Genomic DNA, 22,588 nt, shown 5'->3' on the forward strand with positions numbered 1-22,588 from the left:
ATCTCGTCGTGAAACCGCTTCCAGAATCTGGACGTGAAGCGAACAACTCGGTCCGACACTACCGATACCGGCACTCCATGACGTGCCACAATCTCTCGCACATAGATATCGGCTAACCTTTCCGCCGATATACTCTCCTGGATTGGAATAAAATGGGCACTCTTCGTCAACCGATCCACCACTACCCATATCGAATCTACTCCACGTGCGGTCCTGGGAAGTTTGGTGATAAAATCCATGGTGATGTCCTCCCATTTCCACACGGGAATATCCAACGGCTGCATCTTGCCGTGAGGTCTCTGGTGCTCCGCCTTGACCTTCCGGCAGGTCAAGCACCTCTCAACGTACCAAGCGACGTCCCGCTTCATGCAGGGCCACCAATAATCAGGTCGAAGATCTCGATACATCTTCGTCGCCCCTGGATGGATAGAAAATCGAGACTTATGAGCCTCGTCCATCAATACCTGCCGTACCCCACCCCAGTACGGTACCCACACCCTACCATGAAGCGTCATCAAACCCCGACTGTCGTAGTCGAACGAAGCTACTCGACCCACTATCCTCTCGCACCTCTGCCTCTCCTCCTTGAGACCCTCCATCTGAGCCTCCTTGATCCGCTCCAACAAAGGAGTGATTACCGTCATCCTCATACACAAATCCCTGATGGGGGCCGCCGACACCTTGCGGCTCAGGGCATCGGCCACCACGTTGGCCTTCCCTGGATGATACAGGATCTCACAGTCATAGTCCTTCAGCACGTCCAACCATCTCCTCTGTCTCATATTCAAACTTGGCTGATCCATAAGGTATCGTAAACTCTTGTGGTCCGTGTAGATAGTACAGCGGACCCCATACAGGTAATGCCTCCAAATCTTGAGGGCAAATACAACTGCCCCCAGCTCCAAGTCGTGGGTAGGATAATTAGCCTCGTGAGGCTTCAACTGTCTCGAAGCATAAGCCACCACATGGCCTCGCTGCATCAACACTGCTCCCATACCTGTGATCGAAGCATCACAATAGACCACGAAATCCTCAACACCCTCTGGCAAGGTAAGGATCGGAGCCTCGCACAATCTCTGCCTGAGAGTCTCGAACGCCGCCTGCTGCTCAGGCCCCCAACGAAAAACTACCGACTTCTTGGTTAGTCGGGTGAGCGGCACTGCTATCTTGGAGAAATCCTGAATAAACCTCCGATAATACCCTGCCAATCCTAGGAAGCTCCGAATCTCAGATGGAGACCTCGGGACCTCCCACTGCATCACGGCCTCAATCTTGGCCGGGTCAACCAAAATACCCTTCTGATTAACGAGATGCCCAAGAAACTGCACCTCGCGTAACCAGAACTCGCACTTGGAGAACTTAGCGAACAGTCTCTCCCTCCTCAAAGTCTCCAACACCTCCCGCAGGTGCTCCTCGTGCTGTCCCTGCGTCTTGGAATACACCAAGATGTCATCGATGAACACTATCACTGACCGATCCAGCATCGGTCTACACACGCGGTTCATGAGATCCATGAACGCGGCTGGGGCATTGGTGAGCCCAAATGGCATCACCACAAACTCATAATGACCATACCGGGTCCTGAAAGCAGTCTTCTGTACATCCTCATCCCTGACCCTCATCTGGTGGTAACCGGAGCGTAGGTCGATCTTGGAGAACCAAGACGCTCCCTGGAGCTGATCAAACAAGTCATCTATCCTCGGAAGTGGGTAACGGTTCTTCACCGTTACCTTGTTCAACTCCCGGTAATCAATACACATCCGATGCGACCCGTCTTTCTTCCTCACAAATAAGACCGGCGCTCCCCAAGGCGAACTGCTCGGTCGAATGAAACCCTTGTCTAACAGCTCCTGAAGCTGTGTAGACAACTCCTGCATCTCAGGGGGAGCAAGTCGATATGGTGCTTTGGCTATCGGAGCCGCACCAGGAACCAGGTCGATCCTGAACTCAACCTGCCTCTCAGGAGGTATCCCCGGCAAATCCTCGGGAAACACATCCGGGTAATCTCGAACAATAGGAACATCATCGATCGTCGTCTTGCCCTTATCCCGGGCATCCAAGACGTAGGCTACATAACCGGCGCAACCCTGCTGAACGTAGCGCCTCGCCCTAGCGGCAGAGCAGAAGGTCAATCCTCGTTGGGGCCTCTCGCCCTGAACCACTATCTCTCCCCCACGGGGAGTGCGAACCCTCACTAGCTGAAGCTCACAATCAATCACCGCCCCGTTGGGGCTTAGCCAATCCATTCCCACAATAACTTTATTCCCGCGTAGGGGAATCGGAACCAAATCCACTGAAAACTGCTCCTCAAATATCTGAAGGGAACACCCTCTATATACTTTGTCGACCCTCACGGTCCTATCATCTGCTATCTCCACCTCTAACGGACAATCCAGTTTCCCCGGAGCTCTGCTAAATCTCTTGCTAAGCGCAAGCGATACAAATGATCGGGTGGCTCCCGAGTCGAACAATACCAAAGCAGGGATGCCGTTCACCGAGAACGACCCTAAATAAAGCGTACCATCAAATAATATTCAAACGATATATTAAAAATTAAAAAGATGAAAGAAATATACATACCCGTCACCACATCAGGAGTCGCTCGCGCCTCCTCTGCTGTCATCTGAAATGCCCTGCTCTTCGCCACCGGCGCATCAGCTCGGCCCTGACGGCCATCCGTGATCCTCAAAGTAGCAGGGGCGGGTGCATGCACCTTCCCTGCTGCAGCTAAACTGGGACACTGGGACCTTTTGTGTCCCCTCTGATTGCACTGAAAGCAAATCAGATCCGATGCTGTAACCGTAGTGGCAGGGGCCGTACAATCCCTACTCATATGCCCGATCCGTCCGCACTTGTAGCAGCCGGAACTCCCTGCCTTGCACGCCCCCTCGTGCAACCTCCCACACTTGCCACATCGACCGTGGCTCTGCTGACCCCTGGACCTGTGATCTGAAACCTTGGGCTTTTTGCCCACACTGCCTGCACCCGAAACCGCCTCCGGTTTCCTCTTCCTCTCCATCTCGAGATCAATCTCCCTCTCTCTGGCTCTAGCAATCATGTCGTCCAGTGTTTTGCAACTGGACCGGCTCACAAACATACGAATGTCGCTCCGCAACATCTCGTGATAACGGGCCTTCTTCATCTCCTCGTCTGCTGCATACTGAGGAACAAGAAGGGCCCGCTCCCTGAACTTGGCGGTGATCTCCGCCACTGTCTCGGTAGTCTGGGTAAGATCCTGGAACTCCCTGGCTAACTGTTGCACCTCAATGACCGGTGCGAACTCCGCTCTGAACCTGGTAGAAAAATCAGCCCAGGTCATGGCATCCAATGCCGCATCATCCCCGATGGTATGTCCTACCTCCTCCCACCAGTCACGTGCCCTGTCCTTCAGGAGACAGGACGCCAATCTGACCTTGTCCCCCTCGGGACATCTGCTAGTGCGGAATGCGTTGGCCACATCCGCCAACCACCTGGTACTCGCTATGGGGTCCCGTGCCCCGTGGTAGTCAGGAGCCCCGCACGCCCTGAACTCCCTGAAAGTGAGTGTGCGCGACCCCATCACGGCCGCCATCTCAGTACGGAAGGTACTCAGTCTCTCATCCATCATCTCCAAAATGCCCTCCTTAATCGAACCGAAGATCACAGGAGTCTGCTCAAGTATGATGCGAGTAATCTCAGAAGAAAGGAACTCTCTGGTCTGCTCATCCATCTGTCCGACCTCCGGGTCGGATCCCGATCCTGATCCTCCTCCGGCATCTGAACTGCCGGCTGCTGGCCTCGGACGCAAAACTACCATTCTGAAACATATCATAACAACATCAGAATATTTCAAGGGATCATAATACGACTACTAGCTTCCTGGTCTAATCTTGGCCTTCCTTGATTCGAGTACGGATCCTCTGTTTCCAGTAGTATGGGCCCCTACTACCTTCCACATCTATCCGTACTTTCCTCAAGAACTGCCTCGACTTCCCCAAGTCACTTCTACCGCTGCTATTTTCTGCTACTCTCTCCCTAGGCTTGCCCTAGAGAAAACTCGAGCTCAATACGACTGGTCCTCAGCTGCTGTAGGTCTCCTTGCACTGCCAGTTAGCCATCACCTGAACACCATCACATGTGATGAGGATCGGATAATCCTTCAAGTAAAAGATCCGTCCCTACAACGGTTGGACTCAAACAAGAGCTGCGCAGTAGGGCCAGTTCCAGCACTCTGGGATTATTCAAACCTGATTACATGTGGTGTGACGTGTCCACCTAATGGCTAACTCCCATTACTCGGAATCCCACTAAGCACAAAGCAAGCAGCATTCGGACAAGGGAAACAGACTCACGCAAGCTATTCTTATAACAAGAAATTGCACTAGCATAGGATGCTAAGCTCACACTATCAGGCATAACCTAAACAGGCTATCCTACTGCTGTCTACTCAATTCTAGCATGCAATATTCATAGAGCTGTAACACATAAGCAGGCACATAAGGCATTCTCCTACACCCTTAGTCCTATTCTAACATGCTGTTCTACTAAACTGAAATTGAACAAATAACTTGTATGGGTAATTTGGGAGTACTTACTTGAGCTCGGTTGACCGCATGCACACACCTCTATCTTAAAACAATTCTTTTCCTTCTAAGTGTTTTCAAAATTCTTTTGTAAAAACATTTTATTAAAAATCTTTTATTTCCCCTTAGTTTGAGTTCAGATACACCCGAGAGTGTATCCGAATCCCTCAAACCAGGGCTCTGATACCAACTTGAAACAGCCCAAAATACGACCCAAAAATTTCGTTTTTAATACCATCAAAACTATAATCAGAGTATCATATAAATAAATCATGCGTGCTATGTCTCAAAAGATAATTAAGTACTGTGCGGAAAATGTAACATGCTATATCCAAACAACAACTAAATCAATCCAAACTAAAGCTGAACGGTGGTGTGTGCGATGCCGTCATCCAGAGCTCTTCCCTTTGCTTGCGGAAGTACCTGAAACCAAAACTGAAACTGTAAGCACGTAGCTTAGTGAGCTCCCCCAAACTACCACATACCATACAATAACACATAAACACATATTGGGCCTTGCCCACTGCATCGGGCCGAAACCCGGAAACTGCATCGGACCAAAGTCCGGAACTGACTGGGACCTTGTCCCCTGCATCGGACCGAAGTCCGGAACTAACTGCATCGGACCGAAGTCCGGAACTGACTGCATCGGACCGAAGTCCGGAACTGACTGCATCGGACCGAAGTTCGGAACTGACTGGGACCGTGTCCCCTGCATCGGACCGAGGTCCGGAACTAACTGCATCGCATATCATAACCATTTATACTGCATGCTGTATCGGGCCGTGGCCCGGAACATAAACACATACACATAGCACATAAAACATGTCTGAACCACGAAGGCATCAAACATACGAACTACTACATCGGACCGAAGTCCGGAAACTACTATTAACTGGACGGGCCGGCAATGTGGCCTTTGACCCGCCCCTACGGAAAGGAAACTCACCTCGTAAGCTAGCGGATGAGTGTGTGGCTCGGAAAGCTAACGGCTGCTGCTCCTGAATCTCCTCGGCTACAAATCCATAAACATACTCAATCAATCACTAGCACTATACTCAGGGTAAAATGACTCTTTTACCCTTGGTCAGAGTTGACTTACACAGGGCTGACTCGCCGAGTCGGGATACCCGACTCGCCGAGTCCTAGACTCTCCGCTCAACTCTTACATGCTGTTACTCGTCGAGTGTGGCATCGACTCGACGAGTACCCTCTGGATCCAAGAACTCAGATGATCTTCATCCGACTCGCCGAGTCAGATGAACAGACTCGACGAGTTGTTCTTAATCCTCAAGGAGATTGCCTTGGACTCGCCGAGTTGTATGAACAACTCGCCGAGTCCCTCCATTACTGAGTCTACTCTTAACTCGCTGAGTCCACTCCCTAACTCACCTCGTCCACTCGACACTGAAGAAACTGGAGAACTCGGGACTCACGACCGGACTCGTCGAGTCGTTCTTCCGACTCGCCGAGTCGCCGCCATGCAACATATTTTTACTCGATTTCTCTTGAATCCAACACATGCAAATGATAGATTTAGGTCCATTAAGCTGTTTTACCACGTAAAGTTTCCAACTTTACGTGCACAACCACACGAATGAGGGAAATAAGACTAAAATATGCACAATAAGGGTAGATCCATGGCTTATAAGCAATGTAACTCCAAAAAGACAGTGGATCTGGACTCTTCAACACCCCAACACTCAGATCCAAAGGTATTTCGGCCTAATAACACAATCAAGCAAGCATAAAGCTTGGAACAAGCATCAAATAGCCCTTAAAAGAGCTCTAATGGAAGTTTAAGCATGAAACCAGAAGAGAACTCCGAAAATACCTAAATAAGTTCACACTTGATCTTGGATCTTGGCTCTAGAACTCGTTTCCTTGCTTCCTTCTTCTTCTCCTTCTTCACCCCTTCACCAAAATGGAACAAGATCACTTATAAGCTCACAAGAGGAAGGTTTAGGGTTTCTCACAGTGCTCTCAGGGGGAAAGTGACGAGATGGAGGCTATAATGGGGTTTAAATAGTGAGCAAAACCCGGGGAGTTAGGGTTTCACCCAGACGGATGGACTCGCCGAGTCCAGGATATGGACTCGCCGAGTCGCCGGCTCCCGCGTGCACAAGATGCGCGACCCGACTCGGCGAGTCAGGCTATAACTCGCCGAGTCCCTCTTGAAAACTTAGCCCAAAACAAATTAATTAACATACCGGAAACAGGTCGTTACACTTTCTCTACCCTACGAACCATAAAAATCATAACTTTTCAGTCATGCATGTCCAATGCATGACATAGACACAAACTAGGTCAAAAGAAAGGTAATAAGATCAAGACTCATGCTGGGAGTCCAAAACCAACATCAAAACTCATATCCAAGGACTCTCATATAGAAAACGTATCAATGATCCATAAATCTTTCAACATTATGGATTTTGTGCATGTTACACAACCCAACCATGCAAAGAAAGGCTCTAAATCTTAGATATAGCATGCATGAGGCAAAAAGGTAAGGGCTTTATGACTTACAAATGCCCAAAAGCTCAACAAGACCAAAAGGTAGAAGCTAGATTGCCAAAATAAAGCACCAAAAGAGCCTTCTTCCACTTCAAAGAACCAAAAACCTCCAAGCAAGCTCTTCAAGATCACCAACAACGGCTCAATGTCTCAAGGATGTTGAATTTAGGGTTTTCAGCGGGCTAGAGAGTGAGAGAGGTTGAGCATGGGCAACCCTAGCTCTCTCATTCCTTTAAATAATCGAAAATTAGGGTTTTGGGTCTTTAGTCCTGGCTCACATCGTGAGACCATATGCCTCACGTCATGTGACATCCCCATTTTCACGGCCAGAAAAGACCGATTTTGTTTATGCTTTATAAAAATCAGTGTACTTCTTTTAATAAAAATGTTGCGGAATTTGTTCCCAGAAAAACATGATAAATACGTTATTAAAATATTTTCGAAGAAACATATTTTATTCATTTTAAAACATTTGGGATGTCATCGTTAATACAGAAACATAAGCATAAACAGAACTTACATTTATTTACACTAGTGATCTACATCTCTTTAAATCTCTCAGTGTAATGTGACTTCATATCGACACCTGTGATATAAATAAACTGAGTGGGTCAGGTAGGGAAACCAGGTGAGTACATAAGGTTTTCAACCCACAATAATACAATTATTATGTTCAAACAATCAAACAATCAACCAAATTACCCAACCCCATATCTTCTTCACTCTTAAGGATCTACCCTAAGAATCAACCCTTCCTCGTTCATACATTCCTAAAGATCATCCTAAGGAATCGGCACGAAGTCCATCGCCACCGGGGTTTAGGCACTAAGTCTGCATAGTCGCCGGAATTTATACATCAGGCACTAAGTCTGCATAGTCGCCAGGGTGTTGGCATCAAGTCTGCATGATCACCAAGGTTTAGGCACTAAGTCTGCATGATAGTCAGGATTTAGGCATCAAGTCTGCATGATCACCAAGGTTTAGATTACACCGAGTGAACACATCGTTCACAACACTTACAGGTTGCGAGCCTGCTAGTGTTCCACTGGACTGTCTAGAATAGTCCGTGGTTGTCATTCATACTCTGCTGAATGACGGGGCCATCGTTTGGGAAAAGGCTTCTCACATCGTTCACCTCTCACCCTCACCTCGTGGTCTATAACACCTCTCAACTCATCGTCCAACTTATATTCCATCTATTATATCTACCCATGTTTTCTCCCAACATTTTCGTAGATATAAAATACATATACAGTTTAAATCGTTTAAAACGTGTATAAAATCGTTCAACTAGCATAGACAACAAGTACCCAGATAATATGCACACATAACACATAATTTATATAGAATACTTCATATCTATGTGTAAGATGAAAGTAACCATGCACTCACTTGAAAGGTGGTGACTCAGCACTCGGACAACGCTTCGATACTCTCAAAATAATTTTCCTTCGATAAAACCTGGTATCAACACCACTAGGGTTTAGTCTAACGATAACCACGACAAATTAATAGCCTGAATATTATTATTATTATATAAGCATTAAATAACATTCAATATAACTCATAATAATAGCCCAAATAATTATTTTAAGGACCTAATAACATTACTATAATTATTTGGAAACTATATTAAAAATTGCGTAAGCGTAGCTCACTTACAGCGAAGTTTATCGAAAATCGGAACTTTATTTGGAGCAGCGTTTCGAAACCGTAAGACCCTTTTTCTCGGAACTTCGGGAGCCTCGGGGCTTCCTTAGGGTGATAAGGGATTTTTACTAGGGTTTAAGGGGTTAAAATAGGCTAGAGAGAGAAAGTTTAGAGAGAGATATGAGAAAGGTGTGAGAAATTCGGAGGAGTTCGGACCCCTTTTATAGGCGCCAGCAGCCTCGGTTACGCTGGGCGTACACCTCGGATAATGTTGCCAGCCGAAGCTAGCTGTCTCGCACCATCGGATGGATCAAATTGGAGCTACGCGGGGCGTAACTTCTTCGGATGCGGGGCGTACTGCGAGGAGTGACGTGTCCGAATCCGAAGCGATGCCCTGAGCAGCGATGGACGGTCTAGATCGCGCCACGTCATCGCATCTAGCGACAGCTTCGCAAATTCGAGTTTAATCTTTAAAAATTCGTAACTTTCGTATAGAAGCTCTGTTTTCGACGTTCTTTATATCCACGCGAAGGCGGGAACGTACTCTACAACTTTCATTTAGACTTTGTTGGCTAATTTTGACTCAATTTTAAATTTTATATTATTAACAGGCCGGGACAGGATTGGTCCGTTAAATTCTCATAACTTCTTCATCCGACGTCCGTTTTCGCCCATCTTTTTCTCGTTACGCTACTCTTAACGAGATCTTCGATTCTCGTTTAGGTCGTGTCGGCTAAAAATCACTCGATCTAATATTCGAATTTCGGGTTATACACCGCTAATCCGAAACTTCGAAAAATCATAACTTCTTCATTATAACTCGGATTTTGGCATTCTTTATATGTACGGAAACCTTGTGACATATACTACAACTTAGTTCAAATTATTTATTCTAAATAATATTTTGTTGAAAAGTCGTTTTCGACCCCTATTATCTCTAAATTCATTAGGCCGGATCTACGGGCGTTACAATTATCTCCCCCTTAGGATGATTACGTCCCAAAATCATCAACGGAACAGGGCTCACATGATGACTCCATATGATATCTCTTCATCCTAAGTAATAATTGTAACTTGATGTTTCTTCGAACGAGTATCTAAATCTAAGACTTCCTGACTACAGGCGGTGCCCGATATTAGACCCGCTCTCTATCTCATGTTAGACTTTCAGTCATGATCTTCATGTCACGATCTCGATCTTTATTGGAGACTCCTTCAACCTTGAGATAAGTTTCTTCCTTCGATTATCATAATAGACCGATGGGTCATGTTCTAATGACCTCTCATCGTATGTTGCAACGCTCAGAATCAGGTCTCTTAGAGTCAAATTCCAAAACAGAGTATACCTTCCTTCATGTTCTAATGTGATACAATCACATTTCAATATGTAGCATTTCTAGCTACCAACTTCTTTAATAATCATCGCGATACTTCTACTGATCGCCTTGGTTAATCCTTCCAGCTTAAGTCAGGTGCTACATTGAACTTAGTTCTTTGAACCACGTAACATACTTATTGTAGTCAGACTCAATTCGATATGACCACTAGGGTCGGAATAACAACAATCTTCTTAGTCATTACTGAAATGATGGTAACGACATGCTTGAATAGAACGGAATCAATTATTGGCTTCTTAGTAACCTTGTGAGTTTCCCTGATCCAAGCATGAGTCCTGTGCTTCCGGTAGTATATGCATCTACTACCTTTCACACCTACTCATATTCGTCCCAAGTATTGTCTCGCAGTCCCCAAGTCATCACACAAGAAAATCACATAACAGTTTAACACATCAGATAGCAAAACGAAGGTTTTATTATTTCTTGAAACTATTACAGAGGTGTTCAAGTTCACCCTAGACTATGCCTCTAATAGGCTACATCATACGATACTATGGCTACTGCATAACTTGATCTTCAGATATGAAGTCCTCATCCTTGATTCCTCGCATGGTTTTCTGCTTCGTCGAGAATCATGTGGAATGCTCTTGGCCTTGGTGGTGTGTTTAGCCTTGCTACCTCGTTTTTATTTGGTCAGTCCCTAGAGATATGCCCTTCTTTGTTACATCCATAACACACCTTCTTGTTGGACATACACTTGTTGGCATAATGCCCTGTCTTTCCATATTTGTAGCAAGTCACCTCCTCGCCACATTTCCCGAAGTGCTTCTTTTAACACTTCTCGCACCACTTGGATTCACGTCCTCCTCCTTCTTCCGTTTTTTAGAATTTCCTTTCTTTGTTGGATTTTGAAGATCCTTCATGCTTCCTTTTTTCTCATGCCTTGTCTTTTTCTAGACCCTTTTCTCTTATCTGGGTCTCTACGTTCTTAGCTGCCCTAACAGCTGTTTTCAAGGTAGTTGCCATTTTGACCATTGGGCCAAAGTCAGTGGGTAATCCGTTAGCAAACCTATCAATCTTGGAGAGTTCAGTAGGAACCAAGTAGGGAAATAGCTTCATCCTCTCGGTGAATGCGGTGGCGTACTCATCAACACTCATCTTCCCTTTCTTCAGGTTCTGAAACTCGTTGTTTAGGTCTATCAGATCTATCTCTGAGCAGTACTGCATTTTCAACTGTTCCAAGAACTCCTCCCATGACATCCTTAGGGCTTCTCCTTGTGGCATCGTATCTGCCAATAGCTTCCACCAACTCAAGACTCCAGTTTTCAGCTGTCTTACTGCGAAGACAGTCTTCTGTTTCTCGCTACAGCTGCAGCTCTCAAACACCATCTCCCTCTCAGAGATCCAATCCATAATCTCAACAGGCTTTGGGCTTCCTGATAGACTTGGTGGTTTCGCACCCAAGAAATTCTTGTACATTCGCCCATCCTTGTAGTTTCTCCTTTCCGGGCCATCCCTTCGTTCACCTTGAGTCCCTACTTGACTCACTTGGCGGTTGTAGTTCCCTTCCTCCGATTGCTCGAAAATCAGCTTGGGTTGCTCAATGGTCATAGTAGGTTCGTCCCTATTCAACATCCGCCTCATTTCTTCCCTTTTTTTAGCCAACATAGTCTGAATCATGGCTTGAACTCCAGCCATGGTGACTGGCTCAGGTGCAGCTTCTTCTACAACAGGTATTTGCTAAAGCATTGGGGGTTGGTTCCTATTCTCATTTGCATTCACGTTTCCGCTACGGGTCCTTGCCATCTTGATCTATACACCGAATAAGGCGAATCTAGATCTTTATTTAGGATTGACATTTAAATCATCCTTATCCCTCTGAAACGTTTATATGCTAGTTCTAATATCGTATTCGTATGTTTAGAAGCCTAAACACATAAGGTTTCCAGATCCGGTCGGCAACAGACCATAGACCCGATCAAACTATAGCATAACAAATCATTTAGCACTTAAAAGCAATTTAGGCATCATTCCTAAAATAAGCTAGTGATCACACCTCACAATCATCGCTTAGCATTCTAAGTTTAAGTCTAGAAATAAATCCATATTCCTAGTTCGCTTAAACTAATGCTCTGATACCAACTGTGACATCCCCATTTTCACGGCCAGAAAAGACCGATTTTGATTATGCTTTATAAAAATCAGAGTACTTCTTTTAATAAAAATGTTGCGGAATTTGTTCCCAGAAAAACACGATAAATACGTTATTAAAACATTTTCGAAGAAACGTATTTTATTCATTTTAAAACATTTGGGATGTCATCGTTAATACAGAAACATAAGCATAAACAGAACTTACATTTATTTACACTAGTGATCTACATCTCTTTAAATCTCTCAGTGTAATGTGACTTCATATCGACACCTGTGATATAAATAAACTGAGTGGGTCAGGTAGGGAAACCAGGTGAGTACATAAGGTTTTCAACCCACAATAATACAATTATTATGTTCAAACAATCAAACAATCAACCAAATTACCCAACCCCATATCTTCTTCACTCTTAAGGATCTACCCTAAGAATCAACCCTTCCTCGTTCATACATTCCTAAAGATCATCCTAAGGAATCGGCACGAAGTCCATCGCCACCGGGGTTTAGGCACTAAGTCTGCATAGTCGCCGGAATTTATACATCAGGCACTAAGTCTGCATAGTCGCCAGGGTGTTGGCATCAAGTCTGCATGATCACCAAGGTTTAGGCACTAAGTCTGCATGATAGTCAGGATTTAGGCATCAAGTCTGCATGATCACCAAGGTTTAGATTACACCGAGTGAACACATCGTTCACAACACTTACAGGTTGCGAGCCTGCTAGTGTTCCACTGGACTGTCTAGAATAGTCCGTGGTTGTCATTCATACTCTGCTGAATGACGGGGCCATCGTTTGGGAAAAGGCTTCTCACATCGTTCACCTCTCACCCTCACCTCGTGGTCTATAACACCTCTGAACTCATCGTCCAACTTATATTCCATCTATTATATCTACCCATGCTTTATCCCAACATTTTCGTAGATATAAAATACATATACAGTTTAAATCGTTTAAAACGTGTATAAAATCGTTCAACTAGCATAGACAACAAGTACCCAGATAATATGCACACATAACACATAATTTATATAGAATACTTCATATCTATGTGTAAGATGAAAGTAACCATGCACTCACTTGAAAGGTGGTGACTCAGCACTCGGACAACGCTTCGATACTCTCAAAATAATTTTCCTTCGATAAAACCTGGTATCAACACCACTAGGGTTTAGTCTAACGATAAGCGCGACAAATTAATAGCCTGACTATTATTATTATTATATAAGCGTTAAATAACATTCAATATAACTCATAATAATAGCCCAAATAATTATTTTAAGGACCTAATAACATTACTATAATTATTTGGAAGCTATATTAAAAATTGCGTAAGTGTAGCTCACTTACAGCGAAGTTTATCGAAAACCGGAACTTTAATCGGAGCAGCGTTTCGAAACCGTAAGACCCTTTTTCTCGGAACTCCGGGAGCCTCGGTGCTTCCTTAGGGTGCTAAGGGATTTTTCCTAGGGTTTAGGGGGTTAAAATAAGCTAGAGAGAGAAACTTTAGAGAGAGATATGAGAAAGGTGTGAGAAATTCGGAGGAGTTCGGACCCCTTTTATAGGCGCCAGCAGCCTCGGTTACGCTGGGCGTACACCTCGGATAAGGTTGCCAGCCGAAGCCAGCTGTCTCGCACCGTCGGATGGATCAGATCGGAGCCACGTGGGGCGTAACTTCTTCGGACAAGGGGCGTACTGCGAGGAGTGACGTGTCCAAATCCGAAGCGATGCCCTGATCAGCGATGGACGGTCTAGATCGTGCCACGTCATCGCATCTAGCAACAGCTTCGCAAATTCGAGTTTAATCTTTAAAAATTCGTAACTTTCGCATACGATCTCTGTTTTCGACGTTCTTTATATCCACGCGAAGGCGGGAACGTACTATACAACTTTCGTTTAGACTTTGTCGGCTAATTTTGACTCGATTTTAAATTTTATAATACTAACAGGCCGGGATAGGATTGGTCCGTTAAATTCTCATAACTTCTTCATCCGACATCCGTTTTTGCCCATATTTTTCTCGTTACGCTACTCTTAACGAGATCTTCGATTCTTGTTAAGGTCGTGTCGGCTAAAAATCAGTCGATCTAATATTCGAATTTCGGGCTGTACACCGCTAATCTTAAACTTCGAAAAATCATAACTTCTTCATTATAACTCGGATTTCGGCGTTCTTTATATGTACGGAAACCTTGTGACATATACTACAACTTAGTTCAAATTATTTATTCTAAATAATATTTTGTCGAAAAGTTGTTTTCGACCCCTATTATCTCTAAATTCATTAGCCCGGATCTACGGACGTTACACGTCACGAGGCTCGAAAATACGGGTCAAATATTTAATGGTCACTTTCACATCGTGACCACCATGGCTCACATTCATAGCCTCCTACAAAATGCAAATATTTAAGAATTCAAGTACTTCAAGGTTTTGGATGCTACAAATCTTCCCCACTTGAATTAGACTTCGTCCTCGAAGTCCTCCGCTGCAAATAACTCTGGGAAATCCTCCCTCATCTCATCCTCAGGTTCCCATGTCCACTCAGAACCCTTGTGATGTTGCTACTGTACTTTTACCAGCTCAACAACCTTGTTCCTCAAGGATTTCCTCTTCCAGTCAAGGATCGCTACCGGTATCTCGATATAATTTAGGTGATAATCCACATGAATATCATCCAATCGAACCACTGAGGGATCATCAACCAAACATTTCTACAATTGAGATACGTGAAACGTGCTATGGATTTGACTAAGCTCCTCAGGAAGATCCAAGCAATATGCCACCCGGACCACCAGGGCCAAAACCATGAAAGGACCAATTTACCCGGGGCCCAGCTTGCCCCTCTTCCTGAACCGGATGACACCTTTGCAAGGTGACACCTTTAGGAGAACCATATCTCCGACCTGGAACTATAGATCTGATCGACACTTGTACAAATAGATCTTCTTCTAAATATGTGTTGTCTGGAGTCTACCTTGCACCTGCTGAATCATCTCGGTCATCTTAAGTACCACCTCGGTACTCCCTATGACCCACTGATCGACCACTCCCCAACATATTGGGGTCCTACACTCCATCCCATAGAGCATCTCAAAAGGAGGTCGATTGATGATGACATGATAACTATTGTTATACGAAAATTACGCTAATGGAAGATATGTATCCCAACTACCGCCGAAATCTATAACACATTCTCGCAGCATATCCTCTAATGTCTGGATGGTCCGCTCACTTTGACCATTCGTCCGTGGGTGAAAATCTATGCTGAAGTGCAAACAAGTATCCAACTCCTTGTGAAACCTCTTCCAAAACCTAGAGGTAAATCTAACATCCCTATCTGAGACCACATAAACGGGTACCCCATGGCGTGCCACAACCTGCCGAATGTAGATATCTACCAACTTCTCTGTAGAGATACTCTCCTAGATTGGAATAAAATGCATGCTCTTAGTCAATCGATCCATGATGACCAATATCGAATCCACTTCATGCGTCGTCCGTAGCAACTTCATGATGAAATCCATAGTAATATCTTCCTATTTCCAAACGGGAATGTCTAACGGCTGCATTTTGCCATGAGGCCGCTGATGCTCGACCTTGACTTTCCTGCAAGTCAAGCACCTATCTACATACCAAGCTACATCCCTCTTCATACATGGCCACCAATAATCAGGACAGAGATCTGTATACAATGTTTTTCGCTCTGGGGTGAATACAGAATCTCTACTTGTGCGCCTCCTCCATCAAAACCTACCACACACCACCCAATACAGGACCCACACCCTCCGATGAAGCTTCAACAATCCTCAGTAATCGTAATCGAAGGAAGCCACTCGCCCCACAATGCGCTCACTATTCTGGTGCTCTTCCTTCATAGCCTCAAACTGAGCCACTTTAATCTACTCCAACAATGGGGTGATCACTGTCATCCTCAAGCACACATCCTTGATCAGAGCCGTGACCGCCTTGCGGATAAGAGCATTGGCCACCACATTGGCCATGCCTGGGTGATAAAGGATCTCACAATTATAACCTGTCACCACATCCAATGTAACACCGTGATTTCCAAAAACAAAATTTTTATTTAAATAATCAATTTAATATTAAAAACACTTGTTTAAAATCGTATTCACATTCGAATTACAAAACATGGTTTCATTTTCATTATAATAGAAGACCAGGATCCTCCAAAACACAACTCTTTCTTCGGCGTGTACAATCGAACCGTTGCCATCCCGCGTTACTGTAAGAACCTGAAACAACATAACATAAACAACGTAAGCACGAAGCTTAGTGAGTTCCCCAATATACCTTACGCACATACGCCTTCCGGCCCGGATCTTTCGATCCACATAATATCGCCTTCCGGCCCGGATCTTTCGATCCACATAACTTTGCCTTCCGGCCCGGATCTTTCGATCCACATAACATCGCCTTCCGGCCCGGATCTTTCGATCCACATAACATTGCCTTCCGGCCCGGACCTTTCGGTCCACAAGATAATCGCCTTCCGGCCCATACACATATATAACACATAATACAAATACTCTAACACATAAAGCACATATATCACATATCATACCTGACCTTTCTGTCACATAATACCTTGCCTTCCGGCCCATATAAAAGCATGTATATCACGCGTAGCAGCTAACTTTCCATTCATAGCATATAAACATAACACACAACATACTTGACCTTCCGGTCACACAATCAAACCCTTCCGGGTGAGGTATAGTGAGAAGACTCACCTCGCGGACACTGGAAGACAGCAACTCCTGAAATCTCTTGCACTTGATCCTCCGAGCTACAAGCTCCCTGTCTCATCATATATCCCTTATTTAATACTTCTATCTTCCACGCTAACTGGCCCTAAGAAATCACACCAGTCAACTCTGGTGAACAGTCCAATGTCAGCTCGACTGGACTCGGCGAGTTCCCTGGCGACTCGGCGAGTCTGGTCGTCCTTCAATCCTCTAAGATTCCCCTTCTACTCGTCGAGTATCCTATTTGACTCGACGAGTCACCCCTGGAAGAATCGCGGGGCCACCCCGACTCCACTCGCCGAGTCTGAAGAACAACTCGGCGAGTCCCAGTGAATCTTCAAGCTACTCGCCGAGTCTGATCATCCGACTCGGCGAGTCCATGCCATGCAGTCGATCAAACTGCTTCCTGAGATACATATTTTCCCGAAATACACACTCATGGGACTTCTGGACCTCTAGTCATCCTATTACTAGGGTATAAACTTTTGTATAACAACATAATAATCCATCCAATCACCAAATGGGTTTCATAAACCCTAAAATCGTGCACACATCAATATAGCAGAAATGATCCGGAATATTACCTGAATAACACCCTCTCTGTGTCTCCAAACCTCAGAACTCGATCCCCTTGATATTCCTTTGGCCAAAACTCTTCTTCTTCTTGCTTAACAAATTCTTCAAGGTTCCAAAAGCTCCCTCTCCTGCCCTAGACGTCCACAACGATTAAGGGTCCTTCTCAGTCGGCCAAAAGGCGAACAATGGAGGCATAAGATCCCTTAAATACTTCCCAAACCGAACGGCTAGGGTTTTCCACTGAACAGCGTCGACTCGCCGAGTCCATACCTGGACTCGTCGAGTCCAGTCGCGAACCCGCGACCAACTCTGCGACCCTACTCGGCGAGTCTGGCTCCAACTCGCCGAGTCTCCCCTTTAAAACACCCCAAAATGCAATTTAGCAATACTTGAGATTTTGGGCTGTTACAATTCTCCCCCACTAGAATTAGACTTCGCCCTCGAAGTCTCACCCTGAAAATAGCTCCGGCTGCTGCTCCCGCATCTCACGTTTCGGCTTCCCTAGACACTACCGATCTCTCCCGAGGCCGCTACTGAACCAATACCAGAGGTACCTCCTTGTTCCTCAGAACCTTGATCTTCCAATCTCCGACGGCCACTGGCCTCTTGACGTAACACAGGCTCGCATCCACCTAATCGTTCTCTAGTAGAACCACTGCTGACTCATCCGCTATACACCTCTTCAACTGCGACACCTACCAGTGTCATGGATCCGTCCCAATTCCGTTGACAGCTCCAAACGATAGGCCACCCTTCTTACCTTCGCACCTTCACGAAAAGACCCAACATACCGGGGCCCCCATTTACCCCTCTTCCTAAATCGAAGCACCCGTCAGAAATACGAAGTCGCTGACCTGAATCACATACTCGTAACGGCGTCTGCCTGCATAACTTTCCTGATAACTCTAAACGATCACTAACTCTCCTTAACCTGCTGAGTCTGCTCTGTCGACTGAAGCCAAAACTCTGTACTGTCCATCTCTCTCTGTAACCGAGAACCACCCAAGATGCAACTCTGCTCTTAAACCCCAAGAATCACTCGACCAATAAGGGTTAGGAAGCCCTGAACCACCGGATCCCCGATCCAAAGCCCACTTTGTCCATCCCAGACCAACTGAGAGATCCATTCTCACTCCCAGAGTAACTCTCACAAATTCTCCTCTTGCCATCATATACACATGCTGAACTAGCCCCAACACTCGTAGGTTGGAAGACCCGATACACTGATGATATCCTCGAACATCTCCCAAGATGAACCACTACATCCACCCTACACTCTGATCAAATTCACACTGAAAATTTAAAATTTTCTCTCTCCATGCATCCCTTCTGAGCCTCAACAGACATCCCAACCGGATGGGTTCCTACTCCACTGCCGCGAACACGATGCTCAGAACCATACTCGAAGTACTCTAACCATAACTCTGCTCTGCAGCTTTCACCTTCGTGAACTAGCACCCCCTTCGGAGTTACATACCCTCCTCTTTTCCTTTTCCACGGAACTCTCTTGAACATAATGCCACTCCAACCGGTGCCACGGTGCTCGCCCCAAGCGACACCACCCTTTTTGCGTAACTGCTATTCACATACTCTGGTTCTCATTGCAGGGGCTCTCAATCCCATGCACTCTCTCCACTCATCAAAATCACTGCCTCCGCTAAACAAGATCAACAACCCAGGGCCAGACCTTCCAATGCAATCACACTGCAACATACGTGATCCGCAAATCTCAAACTAATCCAGCAATACCAACAGAGTCTCCAGTATGACTGGACCGACTCTCATAACACATACTAGCCACTCGAGGCTATATCTCTGTGGGTCCGTACACCCAACTCTGCGAACCCTCAGGTTCTAACTCTGGGAACCTTCCAGTTCCAGCTCTAGAAACATGCACAACATAATCCCGTGGGATTAATGCAGTACAACCCATCACGTACCTCAAACGTACCAATACTCTGATCGCAAAATTCCGATTACTTACTCAAGCTTGATCCCGACCTCCTCTCAGGCCTCCACAATCAAATGCCCTAGGTCTGTATCTCGCCCTGCATATCCAACACTCGCTCTCGTCGGCCTATACTTTGCGCTGACAAACACTGCTGAATCCCGGCAGCTAAGCACCCTCACATACTCATCGATCTCCCGGAGAATTTTCTAATTCTCCCCCACTAAAGCACTGACTAACTGCCACCGATCGTCCTTAACGACCTCTCAGAACAATCCTGCACAAAGAGAACATTTACCCACTGACTGCTTCCCACAAGCGTAAGCAACCCTCAGCAAAAACACATCTTCTCCCTGATCAATCCGCTCAAAAGAATCCGATCTTTCAATCGTCCACCCCACAACCGCAGATGCTACCCGTCATTCAACCCAGTGCCGCACCTCCACTATCAACCCTTACGAACGATGACCAACGGAATTCCCAAGCAATAACCCATAACCAAACCCACAACCTGCCAAAGGTTGAATATCGCATCGAAAACCGCACAAAATTACCGGCACTAAAACACCAGACTATAACCATACCAAACCATCAGGGAACAACGAATGCCAAAACGAAACCTGAAGCACCAATCCATAACCATGCCAATCCCGCGAAACAACGACTACCGCATCGAAATCCACACTACCAGCACAAACAATACGCCACAAACAACGCAAGCTAATCAAGACATCAAGACAGCATCATACCCGCAGCTGCCTCCGGCACTGCTCCGTCTCCCTCTGCCGCAAGCCGATAAGCACAACCCTGAGCCCTTGGGCTCTACTCCATCCTGTCCTCCTCCTGAACTCCTCAAGGTGGCCGGTGCTAGAGCCTGCACCGATCCTGCAAAAGCTGTGGACAGTTGACCCTCAAATGTCCAACCTGCCGACACTGATAACAAATCCTGGAATCCCGAATTGGCACTGACTGCCGACAACCCCGTGCACCATGCCCCTCCTTTCCGCACTCGCGGCATGCACCATTGGGCCAACAAGCTCCGGTGCCATCTCTCTCACACTTCCCACAAGTGTGACCGCTCCGATCCCCATTTCAACGTCTACGGTCCTGAACCGTTTCGGCGCCGACTGCGACTGCATCGGGGCCTGTCCCAGCTCACGCAACTGCAACTTAACCTCTAACTCACGCCACATGGCGGCCTTCTGCAACTCCAACAGGGTCTCGCACCTCCGCGCAGACACGAACTGTCTGATACCCCCTTGAGCTTACTCGAATATCGGGCATCTGAGCCTGCTCCGGAGCGAACTCAGGGCGAAACATCGCCCTCCCAATAAACATCTTGGTGATCTCAGTCACCGACTCCAAATCCTGCTTCAGCTCAAGGAATTCCCGAGCCAATCTCTCCTTTTCATCTCGCGGAACATAGCGAGTACTGAACATCCCTCTGAATTGATCCCATGAAACCGCAGCCCTCTGCGCATCGGAAAATGACCTCGTGATCAACCTCCACCAATCCTTCGCCCCGAGCCTCAATAGGTTCAGAGCACACCCCACCCTCTGATTAGCAGGGCATAAACTCGTGGAGAAACACCCCTCCATGTCTGGTAACCATCTCATAGCAACAATCGAGTCCTGAAATCCATCGAATGTGGGAGGCTTCGCATAATAGAAGTCCCGATACTGAAAACCCCGACTAGTCCCTTTCTTTGCCGTTGCTACAGCCGCTGTAACCGCCGCGGCAGCCGTCTCTGCGAAAGCCGCATATCGCTCATCAAACTACTTCAATCATAGTGGTCCTGATCGACCCAAACAATTCTGGCGACTCAACCCGCAACAATGCAGCAACCTCATCACGCCGGATCTCGCGAATCCTCGCATCCCGCTCGCTCGTGCTCGTCCGATCGATAACCGGATAACAAGATAGCCACAAGCATCATCCACTACGAACCATGTTACTCATCCCATGACATCCTTCCTCAACATGCTTCGGTGTATGGTACCTGAACCATAGCACCATTCCTCAACCTGCTCCAATGTATAGCACTCGAACCACAACATCTATCTCAATCTGTTCCGATGTATGGTGCCCTGACCATAACATCACTCTGTATCCGCTCCGGTGTATGGTATCCGAACCATAACATCACCCCTCAATCTGTTCCTTAGGACCTTCAGAATGCCCCCTGTATCAAGTATGGGTCCTCTGCTTTCAGTAGTACGGGCCCATACTACCTGCCACATCTACCCATACTTTCCACACGGACCATCCCAGAGTTCCTAAGTAGCTGATAAACCTGCTCTTTCACCCTTCTCATCGCGCGTGCTCGCTTTCCAGCGAAATCCTCTACTTTACCAGCGCACTCATCTGACTAGGTTTACTCCCTAGTCCCTTCCGCTGTCCTCCCACTTCTTTGCTATCAGCTGCTGAAGAGTTCCCAATGATGCCAGCCCTCTACCTCCTGAGTATCGTCATACTCACTTGGTAGCTGACTCCCATCATCGATAACTCCACAAAGCACAAAGCAAGCAACATTCGAGCATTGAAGCATACATAGGACTTCCCATCTGTGGTAGCTCCACCTTCTCGGCTCATCCTCGGAAGTACCTCTGTACTCCGTAGCTTTACCCCTTGTGCGTTCTAACTAGATACTCTCACTCATCACATACACACAAAAGCATAACGCACATATAACAGCAAACCCTAGACTAAGGCATCACAAATCAGGCCACTCTAGTCCTAAGATGTGAAATACCTAGCCTGTCTCTAGCATACAATAATATCTCATAAAGTGCATAATAGATATTTCATAATACAAAAGTAAGGGTATTTTGGGAAATCACCGTTTGGCTCTGGCTGATTGTACACACTGCTCTTTCTTGCTTTCTCTTTGAACTCTTATTCACTTTTAGAAAACCATTTATTTGGAAAACTTTTTCTTACTTCCTCAGTTTGAGTCCAGATTTACCCGTAGGCGCGTCCGAATCCCTCAAACCAAGGCTATGATACCAATTTGTAACACCGTGATTTCCAAAAACAAAATTTTTATTTAAATAATCAATTTAATATTAAAAACACTTGTT

This window comes from Lactuca sativa, chromosome 4 (genome assembly GCF_002870075.4).
Source record: "Lactuca sativa cultivar Salinas chromosome 4, Lsat_Salinas_v11, whole genome shotgun sequence".
Classification (NCBI taxonomy): Eukaryota; Viridiplantae; Streptophyta; class Magnoliopsida; order Asterales; family Asteraceae; genus Lactuca; species Lactuca sativa.